Below are 21,599 nucleotides of genomic sequence, written 5' to 3'. Positions count from 1 at the left end.
AGCTTACAATTAGTGGAATAACCGTTTTGTTCTAGTGTGACATGTGATTAAGATATCTGGGCTGCAGAATCAAATATCTAAGGGGAAAAAAAATGCTTTCCTCTACTACTTAATGGCAGTGTCAAGGTACTTAAGCAATATCCTAACCTTTCGCTGCCTCAGTTTCTTATCTATAAAATGGACTCAAATATATAATAGTAGTATGTACCTCATAGAAGTTTGTGGGTATTAAAAGGCACAGTGTTTGTAAAGTGCCTGGCATTGTATTAACTGCTTTGCGTGCACAGAAATTACATCTCACAGTGATCCTCATTTCAGTTGCAGCTGGATTGACTTCTACTTCTTTAGTATCCATATAAAAAAATCTAATTGCCTTTATATTTCTACTATGTCCTATGCAACCTCAGTACTCAGCTGTCAGTTAATTGCAATTTCATTTTTAATAGTTCCCAAAGGGTTTCTAACACAAAGAAGCGTGATTAATTTGAGCATGAAATATTTTCACATAGACACATTGACTTTGTGTTACTGTGGATGACTTTGTTCTAGTGCCATGGTTTTCTTAACTACTTAAATATTTATCTAACATAATAACAATGATTATAAAATGTAAGTCAGCAGCTGGGAGTGCACATATTTTTGTTGCTGACAAATTCAATTAGAGGCATTGCTAGCTAAACCAATCAAAAAGGAGATAACTCTGAAAGGTCAATTCTGAATTATTGTTACCCATAATCATTTCCCAAGCCATTAAGCCTATAAAATCCAATTGAAACTGAAAGTCATAAAACTAAATTATAGAAAAGCTGCCTAAGTAGGTAGAGAGAGTTCCATACATGTGAGCAAGACACTTGTCTACAGAAATTACTTCGACTGGGTTATCCACAATAGGACTGCTCTAGTGAACGTTATATGACATTACCATTTACAGACCCCATATCTCAAGGACATTTTAATTAATCAACCTCAAACAATTCAATGAGGTGAAGTGCTAACTGAAGCGGTTTTTAAATATACCCATAAAATGGAGTAACAAGTCTCTTGAATTATAAGGGGAAAAAAAGCACAGTTAAATATAGAAATAACTATGTACTTAATCACATCAGATATCTTTTGTTACAAAAGAGATTGATGCAAAAAAACTCTTAGGAAGTAAATTTATATCATATAATTCTAATTCAGGATTTAAAAAGTATATTCATTTCAAGTGAAAATGTTTCTCTCCTTTTTTTGTTTCATTTTTCAACTTAGTTCATGTCTCATTTCTCATCTGTAAAGCCAGATTCCTTTTGTCATTTATAACTTGTTGAGGCTATCCCTTGTTTTTTTAAGTGAAATATACGGAAACAGTGTAGATGACATAAGAATAAAATTTAATTTTGTGATGCAATGTATTATTTCCAGAGTGAATATTTTCTTGTTATGCTCCCAAGTTTTTAGAAAACAAAGGTCTAAATATATCAGTAATTCTCAAAGTCAAAAGTCACATAGAATGATTTATGGCCATTGGATTTGGTATATGCAATTAATGGTTTGCATAGTGAAGTGTGATAAGTGAATGTAGGATTTCTTATTGGAAGACATGGAGAAGTGCAAAGAACACCGACTTGGTAACCTAAACATCTCAATTGGAATTGCAGCTTTGGCAAATTACTTAGACTTTCTGAGATTTAGTTTCCTCACGTGTGAAGTGGGAGCAACATTCTTTCCCTAATGATGAAGGGATCAACCCACTAAGAAAATATATCAACTATAAAATATATGCACCTAACAACAGAGCCCCAAAATGCATAAACACTGAAAAAATTGAAAGGAAAAATAATCCATTCAATATTAATAATTAAAGATATCAATATCATGATTTCAATAACTAACAAAACAACTAGGATAAGGAAGACTGGAATAATAATATAAACCAACTAAACTAAAAAATATCTATAGAAAAACTACATCCAATAGTGGCTGAAGAGAGACAGGTAATATTTCCTATGCACAGAATGAATCACTTAAATAGCAAAAGACAGTCTCCAGGTATTGGGCTGTGTCCCATGTGTGAGAAGGACTTTTCAAACTAAAGTGAAAACAAATTATATTTTAAATAGCAATTAGTAATTTTTAATTACCAATAGTAGTATTTGATCACTGTAGAAAATTTTAAAGACACAGAATAAGAAAACAGACATTACACGTAATCTAACATTTAGAATCTATGTGTTTTTTGATGCATGCTTTTCTATATATTTCAATCATATGTTTTTCTTTAAAAAATTTGGATTATATCATGCATACTATTGGAAAATCAGTTCATCCTTAAAATATGTTTTAGATAATTTCTACACCATTAAAGATATTTCTACAGCAAATTTTTCATGACTTTAAAATATCTCATCAATGATCCATTCATTGTGTGAATATTGTTTGATATGTAACTTTTTTTCATGTTACAAAGAAGATTGTCTTATTGCCGTTTAATTGGTTAAAAAGATTCCATATAACTTTCTAAGTAATCATGAAAGTGTTTAAAATTCAAATTCTTAATTCACAAATGATAGACTTTAAATAAAGGAGAAAAGTTAAGAGACTAACGCATGTTCTGATGGATTGAGAAAATGACAGTATGGACTTGGTTTCTCTCACACACCGGTAAAGTTTCCATTTAACAGGTCATTAATTTAAAAAATATTAATTGAGACCTATTATGTATAAGACAATTGCGTAGATATTGTGAGAGTACCAAAATGAAGATCTGTTTGTCCTCAAGGAAGAAAAGACAATAGATAAAAAGTACATTTAGAGAATGGCATCATCATCATAGCATCATGAGATGCTCCTTTGGTCTCTCTCCTTCAATCTACAATGAGCAAAACATCCATAACTCAATAAAGGCAACATTGCCCCACACACCAGGATGCCAGAGAAGTCCACATATTACTACAAATGAAGGTGGGTCGATTGGAGCACATAGAGAAAGTGAACTGGGGGAACAGCAAAGGCAATGCTCATGATCCTAAGCCCCTGCTGCAGCAGCTAAGCCAGTGGCCTCAGCCCCAGAGAAACTGGCAGCAGTAATGGAGACGTACACATGACTCCAGGCTCCTGACCCCAGCAATGCCTGTGGCCACAAGGAATCAGACAACAGTGAAGCCAGTGCCCCAAGTACCCGAATCCATCTCCATCCTCCTACCCCCCTCACCCAACTATGACTGCAATGCTTGCAACCCAGCTGATGCCAGACATGGCAGGAGTGTCCACCATCTCTGTGCCTGTGGTGGCAAAGCTAGTGACTCCAGCAACACTGGCAACAGTAAGGAGTCAGTGACTTTCTGAGGTACAAGCAACAATCACTGGGGTACTGGTGACACCCCTAACAGAGATGGTGGAGGGTGCAAAGTGCCAATTCGCAAATATAGCCAGAGGCAGCTCAGGTAAGAGAAATCAACAATGGGTGCTATAGCACTCCTCTATTCACTAACTGGTTCAAACAAACAAAAGAAAGGCCTCTATTCACCAATTGGTTCAACAGTCAGAATCAAAACAAAGAAAGCTATACCTAAACAAGAAAAGTGTTCACTTTGACAAATTCACCAGCAGAGGAATCATCAAGCACCATGGAAAGCTACAGGAACATGACAACGCATACAAAAAATACCAATTCTCCAGAATGCAAACATAACGTTATGGAAGATTGTGATCTAACTGATAAAGAATTCAAAATAGCAGTCATGAAGGAATTCAGGGAGCTACAAGAAAACTCAGACAGACACTTCAATGAGCAGAGGAATAAAATTCATGAACAGAAGAAATACTTTACCAAAGAGATTGAAACTCTAAAAAAGAAACAGAAATTCTGGAGATGAAGAGCTCAATAAATGAGAAGAAGAATGCGTTAGAAAACACTGGAAATAGTGCAGACGATATGGAAGACAGAATTAGTAAGCTCAAAGATAGAAATCTAGAAACAATACAGATAGAAGAGGAGAGAGAGCTAAGATTTTTTAAAAATGTAGAAATCCTATGAGAATTATCTGACTCCATTAGAAAGGGCAGCATAAAGATAACGGATATCCCAGAAGGGGAAGAGAGAGAGAGGGAGCAGAGAGCTTACATAAAGAAATAATAGCTGGTAACTTCCAAAACTTTGGGAAAGAACCAGACTTACAAATCCATGAAGCTAATAAAACACCCAAATACCTCAACGTAAAAAGACTTTCTCCAAGGCACATGATAATAAAACTGTCAAAATTAATGACAAAGAAATAATATTAAAGGCAGCTAGGGGGTTAAAAAACAATAACCTACCTTTGAACCCCCATTAGGCTTTCAGCAGATTTCTCAGCAAAAACTCTACAGGCCAGGACAGAGTAGAATGAACCATTCAAAGTATTGAAAGATGAAAACATTCAGCCAAGAAAACCGTATCCAGCAAAGTTATCCTTCAGATACAAAGAAGAGAAATAAATACCCATCCAGGCAATTTCGTCCTTTGAAATCTTAATGTCTTTCTTCTATCTGTATTTTACAATTGCCTCAAATATTGAGCATTGTGGTGCTTCTCTGTCATGGCTCTAAAAACCTTATATTGAAGAATTATCACATGCGGACAACAGTGCTAGGCTTGGGATACAAAATAGCAAGTAAAAACTGACATGGTCCCTACATTAATGAAACTTACAGTCTGATAGAAAAGACGGACATTAATAAAATTATAAAAATCATCTCATACGTAAGTATAGAGTAGCAGCTGTGATAGTGCTCAAAGGAGCAGCGGAAAACGTGATTTTTCGCATCTGCTCTTCCTACAATATTTCTCTCTTTTTCTCAATATCTTCCTCCCCCATTTTTTTAAATTTCTCTGTTCTTCTTGTGACTAGTTTCACTTTAGTTTAGCCATTCTTTAAATATTTTTTATAGTTCCTCAAAATTCTTACATACCATTTCATTTTTATACCTCTTACAACGTTTAAAAACTTTAAGTAAATAAATATTCAAAAATAATTTTACTAAGGGAATGATTAGATATGGATACACTTCTTTTAAAATAATCTTTTTCTACAGATTACCTGTCAATATCAATATTTACCATTTAAAAGGAAGGATTTAATGCAATAAAAAGTTAATTGGCCGAAAACAACTGAGCTTTGGGCATCTACCAGGACCCAAACCCCTGCCCTCGGCCAGGCATGATAGAAAGTGCTCCATGAATGCTTGTCCCCACTGTCTCTCTGTCCTTACCTCCAACTTGGAATACTAATCGCTGATTAAATAAATTAAACAGATTTTAGGAGGTGATTTATAAGATATAAGGAATGCTTTACACATCAAAAGTAAAGTTTTAATAGAAAACTAGTAAGTCAAGAGCACAGAAAGTCTCTGAAACTCTTTTCAAACTTATAATCATAAATGACTATTGCAAATACCTGAATCCCCAGAGCTGGACATGCTACAAAGGTGTATTTTTATGAGGAACAAGCAAACTGCTCCCTAAAGGAAAGGAAAAGAAAAGAAAAGGAAAGAAAAGAAAAGAAAAGAAAAGAAAAGAAAAAAATACAAACCAGCCCTGCACTGGGTACTTGCCAACAGTAAGGCATTGTGATTTGATGATAGCCTGTTTATTATTGTGCTTTGACTTGCTAAATAAAGTGGAGAAATGAATGAAAACTAATTTAAGAAATCTATGCATTAGAAACCTATAGCCTTTTTATTTGTTTTGTTAAATTCCCAGTTCCAAAATGCCGGGAAGTGCCAGCTTCTTGGTATATCTGTAGACAAGAGGTTACTGACTTCACTATCAAAGAAAAGAAAATTGGGAAGAAGTTAACTAAATTCAATCTAACCCACAAGTGTTTTACAATCAAATGCTTTCCTAGTGATAGGAGTTTCAGATTTTAGTATATGTGACAAATAGAAATGGCAAGCAATAGTATATATTTGAGTATATGAGGAAGCCACTTGGTGTAAACCTAATGCAGCCTGACTTTGTTTTTTCCAAAAGGGCCTGATTGTGGCCATTGAGCATTGTATATCTGCTTTAAACATTTACTATGGCAAGAACAAATGGCCTTAAGATAAAGGTGCAGCTTCCCCCTACATTGGCATTTTGTTAAGGATAAGCATCTTTGCTTAGGCTAGGAACTGATTGCTGCCCTCACCTTTGACCACCCAGCTCACCTGTGACCACCCAGCTCGAGACAACAGAACTGCCACCCTGCTGTGTTCACTGAGACAGCAGACCTACCTGCTGTGTCCATCAATCGCTGTGCTGACAGAGCAGTCTTGCGACTATTGTAAAAGGGATGTTTCAATCATATGTGAAACATCCTGTTTGGGGGTATATAACCACTCTGTATACCTCACTTCTTTGGTGTCCTTTCTTCCTTCGGGAAGAAAGGCCCCGGGCCATGGTCCTCACATTTTAGCTCAGAATAAACTCACCCAAATTTTCATTTATAAATTGGTTATGGATTATATTCATCGACATATGAAATCAAAGTTAACAGCTTGGAACATTAAGGGTCTGCTAAATTTTCTTCCAATCCAAGAAAAATAACACTAACCTGTGTGATTTCTTTCTTCTAAAAATAAGTGCCATCTATAGTGATAAGGGTTTGGTGGAAGGATTGTGAAGAATTTTTCCTTATAGTAAGACTTTATTTATTCTTTCATTTATTATTTTTGAAACAAATAACTTTGTACTATTTGCAGTGTATTCTATGTGCCAACCAGATGAAATACTTTGTTATTGGCTTCTTATCTATAATTACTTTAGGATATAATTTTTCTGATAAATCTGGAGTATTTGAAATGCAACTTAGATTAGATAGCATTTTCTTTTCATTAGAACTATTATTGCCTTGGTTTGAGCGCAATGACATACATACTAATTCTCAAACGTGAAAAATAGTTTGTGTTCTATTAGGTTTAATGCAGAACTTGCAAAGAGTTCTCTGTGGTCTCCCCGTAACGGAGAGGATCTAGCTGAGACTGCCTAAAACCTCAATTTTTTGTTCCATTGTTTTCCGAAGATGTCTGTTTATGTATGCTTGTGTGGTAGCGCAGCAGTTGGAATTTAATGGTCATCTCCGGCTTAGAAATCCAGTCACTACCCGCTGAGTCCTGCATATGAATTGCCTCAGAGTCCTGCGCATGCCCACTTGGTGGTACACGATCCCCAGTCGGGGGTGGAACTCACTCCCTCCCTCATTTTGCACCCAAAACCCGGGAAAACAAGACAACCAACCAACCTCGAAAGCATTCACAGGAGACACAGGCAGTCATTACTGAATATTTAAGAGGCAAAGGGGACATTATGCGAACATAATAAAGTAATTGTAGACGTCTCATTTATGTATATGTTTGAGAATATTACTACGTAAATATGTTGCATTTTAAAATAATTTAAAATTCACATTCAGCCTCTTTTTCCTGAGGCCATGTTGTTTGGAGACATATGGATCACGGTTCAAACGCTGTCTTTTCCAATTCTAGTTGAGTGAATGTGAGCGAGTAAGTCTATTTCCTAAGTTCGATTTCTCAACTTAAAGTGAAGATAATAATGCCAAACGATTATATTGTTCAAAAAATTAAATATATAGCATATTTCAAGCACCAAGCAAAAGGTTTAAGATTCCAAAGGCCCTCGATGTTAATGGAACTGCATTAATTTAATTTTCCATGGTATTAGATAATTGATCTTTTCAATGCAATTGTTTATTAAATAAGTTTAAAGCCCTTTTGTGTGTTTTATTCTTAGAGAATAGGTTTGACTTGTCCATTAGTAATTGAAGAAAAAAGGAGAAAAATGAAATCCAACCATTCATTATTTTCCATTAATTAATATTGATTGTTAAGTATTGTCATTTATATTACTGGAAGTCAGTATATTCACGCATTTGTTTCCAACCACAAGATTTTTCACTAGGGGCATGAACCATTTCTTCATTTTGGTCTTTCTTCAATCTGTCATACAGAATTACTGGTTAACTAGAAATTAATCTTGTATCAAATTGGAAATGCCACTCTCCCCCAGATTTGCAGTATTGCAATGAGTGTTTTTCATCATCTAGCGAGTTTACTACTTTCTCTATACACTTACTGGGATTTGTGAACCTTAGGTAGAACTAAAAGCATGGACCCATTATTATGAGAAAATAAATATATTTTCTTTAATATAGCATTAACCTTAAAATATCAACCAAATTTTGGTAAATATTGGCTGACAAATGGTATTTGATTGTTATGAGTGGATTTTGCACAAAATTTATTTCTAACTAGTTTTGACTCTAGACAGAGAGCTAAGGTTCTTAAATATCAAAAAGTACACTGAAAATATCCATAATTTTATTTATTTTAGCCCAAACCTCCTCATATACTTGACAATGTGCATAGCTCACTAAGAAAATCTTTGGCTGTGTCATCTTTCTCTTGAAGAAGCAATTTAGACACGGAAGAGATGAATGTCACTGGAATGGGACCATATTACCAGAAGTAATTCATGAGATCATATGGTTCAGTTCTTCTAATGTGGTGCAAGTGAGTGCCCACACTGTACAAACAGATGGCTTTCTGTCCTATTTAACTGGTCCCCAAGGACAAGTAATTCAGGACATCTCTTGCTAGCCTATTCTCACTGTTATAATCAGAAAACTGTTTATTCTTCTTCAGTGCTGCTTTTGTTCTAATTCAAGTGCTCTTTTGTTTATTAGATTATCTTCCATAGGGATGGAGAAAAAATTCTTCTGCATTTTTATAAATTTAAAAGCTTAAATGACTTCTATCTTCTGTTTTGACTCTAATCTATTTTTCCAAGATAAGCTAAAAAATAATAATAGTGCAAATAAAGTAAACTGATGTGTTTGACATCATTGCATTAACAGTTTATGTAGTTTGGTACAGAGATGTGCATTTTGGAGCCAGACAAACCTGCATTTGGATCCTGGACCAGATCATTTCTGACCACATGTCCTTAAATAAGTTAAATCCTTTAAGCTTCAAAGTTTTTTTCAAAAACAGAAACAATTACTTTTTAACTTAGAATGGTGTTGAGGAGATTAAAAACTAGATAATGTGACTGTCAAAAGTGCTAGTATATTGTGGACATTTGTTATATTAAAGTTGTTGATATTAGAACTAATATATCAGCAATAATATTATTTTGGAAAACCATTTAGAAAGAAATAGACTACTGAAAACCAAAATGCAATCTTTGGCAATTAAAAATGTCAGAATAAATAACCTTGTTCCAGTTCTTTTAGAAAGTTATTAGTTCAGTAGGTAGAATAGGGGTATATAGTCGAAAGAGTGTATCTAGATTATAGGAAGTCTTTAAGAAGTCTGGTCTGGGATTTTGTGGAGAGGATGGAGCTATACTGGATGAATGATAGGAAAGATAGAGAAATTCCTGCTTAACTGACTAAAAATATTGGCTTGATGAATGGGGAGTTAAACAATGCCTGACATAGGGACCCACCCTTTTCAATTATTTGAATGAAATTGTTAATTATATTCTAATCACATTCATGCGTGGTACAAAACTGGAGAAGTGCTATGGCTGGATTCAATAGAACAGAAATGTTATCCAAATGTAGCTCATTCTAACACTGGAAAGTTGTATGGACTGGCTCAGGAAGAATGAGTAAGGGGCTAGCCCGGTGGCGCAGCGGTTAAATTCGCACGTTCCGCTTCTCGGCAGCCCGGGGTTTGCCGGTCCGGATCCCGGGTGCGGACATGGCACTGCTCGGCACACCATGCTGTGGTAGGCGTCCCTCATATAAAGTAGAGGATGGGCACGATGTTAACTCAGGGCCAGTCTTCCTCAGCAACAAGAGGAGGACTGCCGGTACTTAGCTCAGGGCTAATCTTTCTCAAAAAAAAGAAAAAGAAGAATGAGTAAGAGTTTGGAGAGCTATACAGGATAAACAAATTTTAAGGAAGAAGGATCAGCATATAGCTTAATGTTCAGATTATCTACAGCATGAGTTAAACTCATGAAAAATAATAGTAATAGTGAACTACAGCAATAAGGAATAGTCGCACTGTCAGAGGTCTTCTATCTAATGCTAAGGAGTTGACTTTTTATCCTATAGCTAGTGAGGAAACAATGAAAATCATTGTCAGCATCTAGAATGATCAAATTTACATTATTTTCCCAGGGTTTTCTCTTAGAAATTTTGAAATCTAAGAATCAAAAGCACCAGGCAATCATGAGGTACAATATTTATCATTTTCTTACCTCATTTTTAATACAGTGATGTTATATACATGTATATATGTCTGTGTGTATATATATATTTATAATTTCATGCCCTGTAGTTTTTCTTTATATTATATCATAAGAATTTTTTATATTATTAAAATTGACTCTGTTATTTAATTATGCATTTACCATAATGTTTTAGATTTTGATATAATTTTGTCCTTTTTTATTTTTATTTTTTTTGGTGAGGAAGATTGACCCTGTGCTAACAGCCATTTTCAATCCTCCTCTTTTTGCTTGAAGAAGGTTGTTGCTGAGCTAACATCAGTGCCATTCTTATTCTCTTTTGTCTGTGGGCTGTTGCCACAGAATGGCTTGATGAGAAGTGTGTAGGTTTGCACCCTGGATCTGAACGCGCAAACCCTGGGCCTCTGGAGCGGAGCACAAACTTAACCACTATGGCACCAGGCCGGCCCCTCAATTTTGTCCTTTTATAAATACTACTTACAAGAAATGTCTTTTTGTTCATTTGTGTGCATTTCATATTCTTAGATGAGGATAGAAATCTCGCTAAGGATAATAACTGGGTCGAAGACTGTGGTTATTTTAATTTTGTCGATATATGTTACCAGATAGCTTTCCAGAAAGTTTTATAGTGTCATGTCAGAGGAATTAACATGAGAGGGAGAACCCACTTTTGAGTAATGAAGGGCACCTACCCAACTGCTTATATGTTTCTTCCCCAGGTTCTTTCACTATCTGTTTAGTAAGAAATAGAAAAGGAGGAGATGGGGCACAATTTTAACTTCTCAACATCCTGATAATCATTTTGGAGTTATCTGAAAAGGAATGAAAAGGCAAAAAAAAATTGTGATAATTGGATCCTTGGCCAGATTTCATGCCAAGAAGGAGAGAGGGAGCTGGGACTTAGCCAGGCAGTGGTCCAGAGGGAGTGAGCGTAATTAGGACCTATAACTGCATCCTGAAGAGGATCTTAATGTTGTCTGTTGGCTTCCGAACGGAACTGCCATCATGATACAGGAATAACGCCTAGCGTCTTAATGATCAAATAATAGAAAGTGCCAGTGTCTCATATTTAGCTTTAGAAGACAGTGATTGGGTGCTTTCAAATTGCCAGTGTTAGCCCTATGCCTTATCCGCTGCCCCAGGACAGTAACAGTTACGGTTACACAAGGATTATGCGATGAACTTTGCATGGGCTCAAAATAAAAGGCCAAAAAAAGAATTCTATCAGAAATGTTTTCTGTATTTTACGCCTATTTATATTTAGCTTTCTTTGCAAGGGAATATGATCACGCTGAGAATAGTAAAGTTATTCCACTAGTATGAAGTGTGGCAACTGAACATTCCAGTTGACCTTCATTTTGAATTAGTTAATAATTAAGTCATATCCCTAACAAACAAATAAGCCCTGACCTACTTTTTAATTCCAGTTGTTTCATATTGTTGCCAACTCTTATTAGTGATTATATACCTGGAGTGAAAAGGTTAGGTCAAAAGGCATGTGTCTGTTCAACTTTAGTTGATACCGCCAAATTTTCTTAACCACTATCTGTGTATAAAAGTTCACGCTGATATCTAATTGTGGTTTTAGTTTATTATGACTGCTGTGCTGGACCACATTATTTTCCATTCCATCTAATTTTTATTGTAACTTTTAATTTTCATTCCATCTAATTTTTAGTAGCTTTATTGAGATATAATTTACGTCACATAAAGTTCACCCATTTAAAGCACTATTCAATGGTTTTCAGTACATTCATAGGTCATGCAACCACTATCACTATTTAACTTTAAATATATCATCACCCCCACAATAAAACAGTTACCCATTAGCGGTCATACCCATTCTTCTCCCCATACTCACAGCCCTTGGACATCACTAATTTCATTTCTGACTCTACAGATTTGCCTATACTGGATGTTTCATATTAATGAAATCATACGATATGCGGTCTTTTGTGACTGGCTTTTTCCATTTAGCACAATGTTTTTGAGGTTCATCGTGTTGTAGCAGGTACCAGTACTTCATTCTTTTTGAGTACCCATTATTATTTCATCATGTGGATATACCACATTTTGTTTATGTCAATGGCCATTTGGAAATCTTTTTTGTTGTGAAGTGCTGTCGAAGTCCATTGCACATTTGTCTGACTTTTGACAATGATTTGTGGAAGTTCTTTGTATACTCTGAATATGTACCTTCATTTGTTATATACATCTCACCTATCTTTTCCCCCTCCATAGATTGCCCTTGCATTCTCTTAATGTTGTATTTTGATAAAGAAGATTTCTTAATTTTAATCTTTGGTTTATCAGTCTTCTCTCTTTTGGTTGGTGCTTTTTGTATTTTGTTTAAGAAATCCTTCTCAAGTCCAAATTCATGCAGCTATTTCATTATTTATCTTCCCTAGAAGATTTTAGCTTTTGTATTTGCAAAGCTGTTTTGATACAGAGACCATGCATTTCTCCTGAGAGTGCTCGTGAAGTGCACAGTATCTAAGGTGGTGGCATGTCCTCTAGAGTAATATGGTAATAAGCTTAATGGAGATATTTGTAATAGCACTCCATGTGGGCAGATGCCAGCTTGCCAAGATAAACTTTAAGGAAAGCAGTTTTTCAGGGGTGGGTTTGTGGGCAGCTTACACGGGACACCCATCACATCCCTGGGCTGGACAACATTCCAAGCACAAAGCTACAGTTGTACTGACTCTGAGCTATAATAGTATCAAAATAGAGATGATATATAACCACAGTAAGCATTTTACAGATACACCCTTTCATGTTGAAAATTGTTTATTATAACTGACATAAATGAGATGGCTTTGTGGCAAAACTTATTCAAAAAGAATTCTAAAATGTGTTCAAAGGTAATTTTTACTTATTTACACATATAAGATTATTCAAATATTAGTCTTTAAAGTAAACAAAAAAACCAATTCCTTTTATTTTTCATCCTCATTTTATCTAGTTTGAGTTTGATCCTCATAAGGTTTTAGTCAAGTCTTCTCACATTAAGTGGATTAAGTTCTCCATTCTAATTCTTCTCCCTCTAGGACATCCAAGTTGATAAATGGCAGAAGTAGCTTGGCTTGCTCAGCTTGTATTGTTGGAGAAATTCCATGATATTTAGTAATGGGAAACCCTGCATGATGCTCTTCTAAGAAATAAATCCAAAACAATGACCTGAATAGACACAGTTACTAGTTCAGATAAACTTGTTCTGCTAGACATCATTGTTGCAAAAGAGAAAATAGAAAATAAATGTCCCAAGAAAAATTTCAGCTATGAAGCTAATCCTCATTAAACTTTACAGTCCACAAACTGAGATGTGTGCATTTGCAAAAATCTAAGTTCAAAGAAGATGAATTTAATCGGATTACTTTTTTCAAATAAATGAGGAACCAAAACAGAATTGATGACTGACAATTTAGGGATGGTGTGCTTATAAAACAAGAACTCATTCTGTTAATCTGTTTGCTAGTTTGCTGTTTTTCAGTGCAATATGTGTATATATGTATATTATAGTATATACATATATTATATTATATATATATATATTAATTAATGTTTTCCGTTACCTGAACCATGTTTTCTTTTTTGTCATCCTAGGAATGAAATATAACATATTAAGAGCTTACTATGTACTGAGCTTAGTGATCAGCTTTCATGTTATCCCACTTAATCCTCATGGTTATTACACCAAATATTGCATGTTGGGGAGGGGGAAATTTTCCCTTTACCCCTCTTGGGTTCTTCTGGCTGGACTAATAGCAAATTGACACAAGGTAGATTGACAGGAAAAAACCCCACTTAATAAATATGCACAGGAGGTCATAAAAATGATGCTCAGAGAGTGACCAAAAGCAGGCAGCTTTTATGTCTTTATACATAAAGAAACAATAAATTTGTGAGGATTTGGCAGGACAAAAAAACTTAGGTTTGGGTGCTTAATTGGTGAGGAATTTAGCAGAGTTTGGGTTTGAGGTAGTAAATTAGTGAAAAGCTAACAAAGTTTTTTATACAAACTTCTCGGCCATGAATTCCCTAACTCTGGTGATAAGAATGTCTCTCTCAGCCTCCAGGTGCAGACAGGGCACCCTTCGCATAGGAGATATTTTCCCTGCCTTCAAGGGAAAAAGAGGGTCAAAGTGTCTTCTTGCTCTGGGTAGTTTTCAAGTAACTTTAATTCAAAATAATCAGTATGCCGTTGAGGTGTGTTTTGGGGTGGCCTGCCCTGGGACCCAAAATGCTGCAACCTGTGCAACGATTTCCCCGTGTTTCCAGATGGAGAAACTGAAGCCCTGTGAGGCTAAGGAACTAACCCAGCATCACCCAGCTTGTGGGACTGGACTCAGTCTCTGCTCTAACTGACACCGGAGGTCGAGCTCTGTCCAGCGCACCCTAAGATCGTGCTCTGCTCTATGCTTTTTATATATGTCCTTTTAATCGCTGGTAATAAAGTTGCAAATAATGTCTGTCACTGAAGCACAATTGCTTCAAGTATAGAAATAAATCTGACCTCAGGCTGTAATTCCATTCAGAATGCTCTTTCCTTTAATTTTCTCTATATTAGTTACATTTTCCATATGCTAAAATGTGAAAGAAATATGAGTGAAAATACGTAGGACGTGCAAATTGGACTTCTTATTTTGGCAGAAGACATGGCTAGTAGCTAGAACAACCCTCCCAGTGTAGCTGTGTGGAGTTATTTGTTGCTAGTGAGACCAAGGTGGCAACAGCTTGGGTCCTCTAAGTGGGTTTAGAGTGACATTTAGTGAAAACAGACTGTCCTGATATACGAGAGGAAGAACACCGATAGCACCTTCATGGCATAAACGTTAGTGCGGAAAATAATTGACCTTATTTTGGTTTTCTCATTATTTCCCTAAATTTCAAAGATCAATCATTCCTTTGTTCCTTATGGAAAATAGATTAAGGTTTTCTCTCCTTTTTATGTATTAAAGGTACTCTTTATCTAATTCCTGACCATAAGGAAGAAAAGAAAATCTTTCCTGTTAAATCTGGAAAAATAAATTTGTGTATTTTAGAAGTATTTTAAACATGCTTTTTAGAGTTTTGATAAACTGAGCTCTGCTACTGCTAGACATGAGAAATAATGGGTTTTGTTACTAAAAATCACCTTGGAATTTTTTAATAAGAAAAAAAGAAAAAATTGACATCACTAGGGCTATAATACTTTACTAGACAGAGGGAAAATTAAAAATTTTGAAGAAATAAGCAGAAATGTAATGGTATATTTGTGATAGATTCAGGTCAGGCACTATATCTTTAAGACTTACATTCTGAATATCCTTAAAATCTAATGAAAAAATACAGGTACTATATTTAACTTAATTTAAAAAATTGTCATCAGTTGTAATCAGTTTGATCTGCATGTTTGAAGGTCAGGAAACTCTTGAACTAATCAATTTAATAGAGACCGGAAAGTTGGTTTTCATAAACATACAGTTGTCAGGTCTTAGCTTCTGAGAGAGAAAATAAAAGATTAAATAATAGACAAGAGGACATTTAAGGACAATTAACATAATTTAATAAAATACAATTTTCAGGAATAATTGATCAATATGTGCAATGTATTCTAAAGCAGTTTTGCTTTTTCACCTTGATGCTCAACAGATGATTGTCTATTCACTAGCAGCATTTAACTATCATGTTCATGTAATCAATAAAGGCATTTTACTTTTGAAATAAGATTAGTGATATTTTTAGCTATAAAACACCCCAAAATAAATATTCTTTTATATTCAGACACCTGTAGTAAAAGCAGATGATTGTCTGGATGCCTAGTTATTGACATCTCTTAGAAGAAATAGGTGTTGACATGATTATAATGAAACTGCTGTTATTGCAAATCTGTCAGTTTAATGTTACTCTAGAGCTGTCTTGTAGGATTTCATTACCAATTACAGGAAAGAAGATTTCTCCTGTGAAAATGTGAAACATAAGTTTCAGTCGACCAGTTATCTTTTTCCAGTGTGCAATCAGTATGCTGAACAAAAAAACTATGTGAGAGGTAAAATTTATTCCATACATTACTATACTGCTCTGCAGTCTGAGTATGAAAAATTAAATACTATTTCATGAAATATGTGGAATACCAAACCCTAAGGAAAGTGTAGGAATTACTTTAGGGAATAAATGTTTATGAAGAAATGATAAGTGTATTTAGTTTAACATTACAAAACCTACTCTATGAAATTACTCTTTTGATGTTAATATTCATGTACTAATCACATATTTAAAGGTTGAGTTAGAGATTTGCTGCATATGCTTATGATTTCTATTCATATTTAGCTTAACCGGAGAAAATGTTATTTGTGGGAGTTAAGAGTAAGTTCAGTCTAATGGGAGTCAAGAGTACAGCCTTGAGTTACAGCCTAATCTCTGATTGATTATTACCACATAACTCTCCCCACTCGCACCATGTATACCCTATATATATATTTTTTCTTTCTTTTTTCCCCTCTTTTCTTCTCTAGCTACTCTCCTGGATTAAAGTCTAATTTCCCTAAAACTGATTTCAGTTAGATGTCATTCCTGTTAAAGCCATAGGGGCAAATTTACCCATTCTAGAGTTCTAGGGAGTTTTTTTAAAAAAAATCACTATAATTAAAAAAACATGTAACACAAAATATACCCTATTAACATAATTTTAAGTGTCCATGGTAATGTTAGCCTATATGTGTATTGTTGTATGGAAGATCTCTAGAACTTTTCATCTTGCATGACTGAAGCTCGCTAGCCATTACACAAGTCTAGAGAGTATTTTAACCACAAAACAGAAATAGTGCTTTTCTAAGTGATACATTTTTAAAAGTAAAAATGTTAACCCATGTAAATGTTTTCTTCCTTAACACAAAATTTGTCTTTTTGTTTATGGTAAAGGTAACACAAGCTCAATCCAAAAATTTAGATAATATAAACACATATTAAGAAGACAAAATAAAAGACTGTCATAGCCCCTACCAGTAAGAGATAACCATTGTTAATCGTTTAAAGATTATACTTTGAGTCTTTTATATTCATACATACATAATTTTTTTTGTTTATAGCAATAATATTGCATTATAATTCTAGTTTTATTCTCATACCATATCGTGGGCAACTATTCACACCAAAATATTGTTCTACAGTATATATCAGTTTAATGGACATATTGTATGCCGTTACATCAATAACCTGTAATTTATTCAATTTCCTATTGATGGATATTTAGACTATATCCATTTATCACTATTGTACTAATACTACAAAGCAAAAGCTAGTGTTCATACCTTTTCACAATTGTCCCATTACTTTATAGATGTGGAATTTTGGGTTCAGAAGACATATCCAATTTTAAAGCTTTTGACATTCTGCAGAATTGCTCTACAAAATTTGGTACCAATTTGTATTTCACAGCAATGTGAGAGAGAGGATGATTTCCTCAAACCAGGCTATTTGTTCACAGGAAAACTTTGCTCAGGAAAGATAAAGCTATAAGGTAATAATTAACATCATTGCTTGTTTCAGAAAACTTTTGCAAAAAAATTTGAGACAATTGCTCAATATTTAATTCGAGATCTTCGCTTTGTTATGTCTACCAATCTGGAAGAGACATATCACAGACTTTGCACAATTCTAATCAGTCCCCTGACTCAAAAGCCTTACCTAAACCACTTGTGCCAAAACCCCAATATAATAGAAATATCCCACTTCTGACTCCCACCTTCTAAATCATTGCTAAGAACTTGCTAAGATGGTGTTTTCCCTTACTACAGTCACTTCTAGTAAATTTAGATTTTCTTTACTAGCAGGTTGTCTGGTGATACTTTGGGGAGTTCACCAAGCATGGGGAATTTTGGTGGACTCTCACTGAGATCCATTCACCACTTCCTCAGTGCCATAGATCCAATACCTTGACTCAGAGTAGCATGCTCCAATGAAGATCCTTTGAGTCTCTCACTCAGGGGTCTTTCCAAACAAGATGGTGGGATTAATTTCTAGTGGATCTCAGCACAGATTTCTTTTCTTTGAGCTTCAAATGTTAAGTTCATTTTGCATCCCAAGAAGTAGGAATCTTTTGGTTTTCTGATCAGATTTGAAATCTCTTGTTCTTAGTTGAAATTTATCTTGTAACTACAAATACTACTGTTTGTTTTGCTAGCCCTTAATGATTTGTATTGCGTATCTATATTTAAGAAAGCCTCTGTACGAAGAGGATGGGCGTAAACTCAATAAGTTTGTCCTCAAAACAAGCTCTGAAAGTCTCTGCAGGAATCCCTTAGGTATATTTTGCCTCAGGGTCACATTTTCAAATCCTTGAGGACCTTTCTCTGCTGTCTTTGTGACTGATCTGTTTAGTTCTTTCTATCTGGATTTGAGAAATTTGTCAGGCTCTTGATTGGTGATAGACAATCTGTTGGCTAACTTCTGAAGACACATTTTTGCATGGGCATCACTCTTTATGATTGTTTCAATTGTGATGGGCCATTCACATTTAGGTCTTTAATCCATAGAACTGTTTTTTATGTGGAGTCTGAATTGAATATTTGCTTTCGTTCGTTTTCCATATGTATACACAATTTTCCAGAACATTTATGGAAAACTCCTCCTTTTCCCACTGATATTCAGTGCCATTTCTGCACATTTTGTATCCATATATGTGTGGGTCAGTTTCTTGACTTTCTTTTATGTTCCTTTTGTCTATTTATCTGGCCCAGGACTATCACCACACTGTTCCAATTATTATATGTTTATAATAAGCCTGGGTATACGTTAGTGCAATTCTGTCTACTTTCTTTTTCTTCTTTATGAATGCCTTGGCTATTTAGACCCCCCTTCACTATCTTGTACATTAAAGAATAAGCTTGTCAAATTTGACCAAAAATGTAAGGATTTTTATTTGCATGACAATGAATCCATAAAATAATAGGGGGAGAATTGACATTTTTACAATATAGGATAGTTCTGTTATGAACATAGTATATCTCTCCATTCATGTCTCTCAAAGTTTTTAATTTTCTTTTTTTGGCTTTTGAACATGATTTATTCATTTATTATTAATAGCAGAAGCTCTTTTTATGGTGAGCATTCTGATGCATCACAATTATTTAAAAAATAGTTCTTTAAAATAACTGAAAATGGCACTATACACGTAGTGACAGATAGTAACTAGACTTATTGTGTTGTTTCATAATGTGTATAAATATTGAATCACTGTGATGTATGCTTGAAACTAATAGGATCTTATATGTCAATTATACTTATTAGATAAAAGTAACTGAAGATGGTGTGCCTATAGAATCTCTCTTCTGCCCTCATCAGGGCCCTGATTCTCTCTGCTCACTCATTCAACCCCAGGCCAGGTTTGTCTCTCAAGGTTTTTCCCACTCTGTGGCCCTCCCAACAGAGTTACTGTGAGCTCTAGTCCTTCTGTTGTATCTGTTTCCCCATTCTCTTTGAATGTTATGTGCCCAGTCATAAGCTACAGCTTGCCTGACTCAGCCTGTGCCCCAGAGGGTTGACGTTGGTGCCCATAGTCCCTCTGCACACCTACACACCTCACTCCCAGCTGTGGCTCTTTTGCATTTCGGAGGATTGCTTCCTGCTTGTTCCATGAATATAGACCAGCCCTGACCTTGGCACACCAGTGAAATTCTCCGTCTTTCAGTGGGTTGCAAGTATATCTTGTCCAATGAGGTCTAAATTCCAGCCTTCGGGAGGGGAGCCCCCTTCTAAGTTTGTCCATCTTTGGGTAATTTATCCCAGCCCAAGGGTACCTGGATATGAAAGGCTATGAAAGTTGTTTTGTATCCTATAATTACTCTTCTATCAGAATTTAATAATTTTCATATTAAACTTCCCCTGATTAAATCACTGTTTCTTCTGATTGGACATAGACTACTGCATGTAGCGTGTAGTTATCTCTAGTTTGTGGTTTAATGAATGATTCTTATGATTTTCTTTTTTTAAATCTCCATTTTGAAAACTTTGTGGAATGATCATGAATTATTTTTTGTAATAAGAAAAAATAATATGAATAAAATATCCCCTTTTTGATCATTGCTCCATGCTTCTCAATTCTTTATTTTTTTGTATATCTATCCTTCTTTTAGAGGTGGACTCTATGGTAACAAAAGAATAGTCATATTAGACCAAGCCTTAGTTCTGTCTCTGAGGGCACACTAGAGAATAATTGGCGGGGAAAGCATGCTTGAATAAATTAATGAATGAATGCATGAGTTAACTGCTACCTATGTCATGAGCCTGTAAAAGTTAGAGTCGTGACTCAACTATCCTAGTTTTCACTAGTGCTATTAATCTGTTTAAACCCTGTGTGGTCATTCTATGATAGTATTTTTTAAATTGTGGATTGTTTAGTGTGTTGCATTCTTTTTTTTTTAAGTTAGAATTGAATGAAAGAGTAGTAAGGATAACTATTATTTCACGATATTTTTGTTTTCACTTTGTATAAACATGGGTGCATATGTTTTGGGTCCCAATGTGAAATATTTTTAAAGTAATAGCCACCTCTAATACAGGGCTTACTATGTAGCTGGTATTAAGTGCTTTACTTATATTTTAGCATTGGTTGCAATTAAAAGTTTAAAAAGTACTTGCCATCTTCTGGGGTTTAACTTTGCATAGTTTTACTACCCAGTGTTTTCATTCTATTTTTCCCTTCTTTTTGGAGACACTTTTATTACAGAGTACTATTCTATAGCTCACAGATTCTTTGAAAGGGCACCGTAGCTGACTCTACACTGAGATTCCAAGAACTCTGGTAGAATGCTGTGGAACCAGCTAGGTCCCCTTAGCTGTGAGGCAGCTGCTGATGCTACCTTACCCAGAACGAGGTCACCTTTCCTGCCATCAGCACCTTCAAAATGGGTGCCCTCTTTGCCAGTAACCCATTCTGAGTCAAAGTCGAGCATAGGTGCATTTGACTGATGCTTGAATCAACTATCTGTATCCTACCAACAAGTGAGTTTCAGAAATAAAGTTTTTTGTGTGACACATTAGAAGAATTTGATTTACACAGATCTATCAAAAAGCAGAAATTTCAACTGATTTTAAGCAACCATGAATGACCTATGTCCATTATATGACCTTGCTTTCTAACTTAGAGAAATTTACTTATCCACAACCAAACAGATGTCATCTTTGTCAGAACAAGGTTTATTTAGCTTGGTTTGTGAGGAAGCTAAATCTATAACAGAAAAGCTTTCTAAAGAGAAAGCTACAATCAAGAAGTGAAAATTTGTCTTCGGTAGCGTATGAAGACTTCCTTTTTCAAGATCTTTTCTCAGAGATCCTAACAGATAGCGTCAGTCACAAAACAAAAAATTAATGAAGAAAAGCCCAGATCTAGCTTCTATGG

General features: G+C 35.1%; 1 protein-coding gene and 1 long non-coding RNA gene across 46 annotated transcripts in view; one reads left to right on the top strand and one right to left on the bottom strand.

Moving 5' to 3' along the window:
• Positions 1-17,651, bottom strand: part of LOC138920449 (uncharacterized) — a 37,114-nt gene extending 19,463 nt beyond the window's left edge. Inside the window, exons 1-2 of one of the 2 annotated variants that reach the window (XR_011431620.1) lie at positions 17,512-17,651; positions 4,300-4,433 (exon numbers count right to left, since the gene is read on the bottom strand). This is a non-coding gene — a long non-coding RNA (uncharacterized lncRNA). The remainder of the gene's footprint in view (positions 1-4,299; positions 4,434-17,511) is intronic. The other variant, XR_011431619.1, reaches the window with a different exon arrangement.
• Positions 1-21,599, top strand: part of PTPRD (protein tyrosine phosphatase receptor type D) — a 2,083,106-nt gene that overhangs the window by 563,562 nt on the left and 1,497,945 nt on the right. The gene's annotated exons all lie outside the window — the stretch shown is intronic.

Source organism: Equus caballus, chromosome 23, assembly GCF_041296265.1.
Source record: "Equus caballus isolate H_3958 breed thoroughbred chromosome 23, TB-T2T, whole genome shotgun sequence".
NCBI lineage: Eukaryota > Metazoa > Chordata > Mammalia > Perissodactyla > Equidae > Equus > Equus caballus.
Note: the sequence above shows the minus strand (reverse complement) of the source record. Positions and strands in the feature narration are given on the sequence as shown.